The sequence below is a fragment of the Symphalangus syndactylus genome, chromosome 16, assembly GCF_028878055.3.
Source record: "Symphalangus syndactylus isolate Jambi chromosome 16, NHGRI_mSymSyn1-v2.1_pri, whole genome shotgun sequence".
NCBI lineage: Eukaryota > Metazoa > Chordata > Mammalia > Primates > Hylobatidae > Symphalangus > Symphalangus syndactylus.
The window spans coordinates 99,374,327-99,376,490 of NC_072438.2; the positions used below are offsets into that span (position 1 = coordinate 99,374,327).

Here is a 2,164-nt window from a genome sequence, read left to right on the forward strand (position 1 = left end):
GGCCTTACACATCTATAGGTGCACACATATGTTTACATAGGATTTACATGCTTATAGATGCACATGCGTGTATATACAGGCATACTTCAGAGATGAGGGCTGGGTTCCAGACCACTGTAATAAAGCGAGTCACACAAATTTTTGGTTTTCCCAATGCATATAGAAAGCTGTATTTGGAGGCACTGGAGCCATCCTGGTGCCTCTTGCTCTGCTGCTTAACTCCGGAGTGTTTGGCAATGGGGCAGCAGGAGGTGTGGAGGCTCATGTCAAGGTTTAATGCATTCAAAAGGATTAATACCATACTGCACCAGATGCAGCAGAAGACGTGCTGTTAGGAAAAAAACAGGGGGAGTACAGGAGTCATAACACTAAACAGACCAAAGTTCCTAAATGCACTGACTCTTCATATGATTTGGCAGATTTATCCATAGCTAGAGAAGTGGGAACAAGATCCTGAAACTCTCCTGATCATTATAAACGGAGCCGGAGGAAAGGCTTTCTGTGCTGGGAGTGATATTAGAGTGATCTCGGAAGCTGAAAAGGCAAAACAGAAGATAGCACCAATTTTCTTCAGAGAAGAATATATGCTGAACAACGCTTTTGGTTCTTGTCAGAAACGTTATGTTGCACTTATTCATGGAATTACAGTGTGTGGGGGAGTTGGTCTGTCAGTCCATGGGCAGCTTCGAGTGGCTACAGAAAAGTATCTTTTTGCCATGCCAGAAACGGCACTAGGACTGTTCCCTGATGTGGATGGAGGTTATTTCTTGCCACGAGTTCAAGGAAAACTCGGTTACTTCCTTGCATTAACAGGATTCAGACTAAAATGAAAGGATGTGTACAGAACAGGAATTGCTACACGCTTTGTAGATTCTGAAAAGTTGGGCATGTTAGAGGAAGATTTGTTAGCCTTGAAATCACCTTCAAAAGAAAATATTGCAGCTGTCTTAGAAAATTACCATATGGAGTCTAAGATTGATGAAGACAAGTCTTTTATACTTGAGGAACACATGGGCAAAATAAACAGTTGCTTTTCAGCCAACACTGTGGGACAAATTATTGAAAACTTACAGCAAGATGGTTCATCTTTTGCCCTAGAGCAATTGAAGGTAATTAATAACATATCGCCGACATCTCTAAAGATCACACTAAGGTAACTCCTGGAGGGGTCTTGAAAGACCTTGGAAGAAGTACTAACTGTGGAGTATCAGCTAAGTCAAGTTTGTATGGGGGGGTCGACTTTTATGGAGGTGTCAGAGCTATTTTAATTAATAAAGACCAGAGTCCAGAATGGAAACCAGCTGATCTAAAAGAAGTTACTGATGAAGATTTGAATAATCACTTTAAGCCTTTGGGAAGCAATGATCTGAAATTTTGAGGTGACAGGCTTTCCGGGTATGTTCTGTAGCATGGGTTGGTAATCTGCAGCACACAGGCCAAATCCAGCCTGCTGCCTATTTTTATATGCACTACAAGCTAAGAATGGTTTCTGCATTTTTAAATGGTTGGGAAAAGAAATCAAAGACTAATATTTCATGACATAAAAATTAAATGAAATATCAGAGTTCACAAATAAAGCTTTATTGGAACTAGCTATAAAAAAGTTATATTTATCCTGGCCAGGTGCGGTGGCTCACGCCTGTAATCCCAGCACTTTGGGAGGCCGAGGCAGGTGGATCATGAGGTCAGAAGATCGAGACCCTACCGGCTAACACAGCAAAACCTCATCTCAACTAAAAATACAAAAAAAATTAGCCAGGTGTGGTGGCGGGCATCTGTAATCCCAGCTACTGAGGAGGCTGAGGCAGGAGAATGGCATGAACCCAGGAAGCGGAGCTTGAAGTGAGCTGAGATTGCACCACTGCACTCCAGCCTGGGCGATAGAGCGAGACTCCTTCTCAAAAAAAAAAAAAAAAAAAAGTTACATTCATCCTTTACTGTAGTCTATTAAGTGTGCAATAGCATTATGTCTAAAAAGCAGTGTGCATAACTTAATTTAAAATCTTTTTTTGGTAAAAAATGCTAAGGATGATCTGAGCCTTCAAGGAGTCCTTATCTTTTTGCTGGTGGATTGTCTTGCCCCAATGCCAGTGGCTGCTGATTGATCAGAGTGGTGGTTGCTGAAAGTGGAGGTCACTGTAGCAATTTCTTAAAATAATACAAG

General features: G+C 41.5%; 1 pseudogene; it reads left to right on the plus strand.

The window, feature by feature from the left end:
• Positions 1–233: 233 nt before the first annotated feature.
• Positions 234–1,378, plus strand: LOC129464762 (3-hydroxyisobutyryl-CoA hydrolase, mitochondrial-like; annotated as a pseudogene).
• Positions 1,379–2,164: the final 786 nt, after the last annotated feature.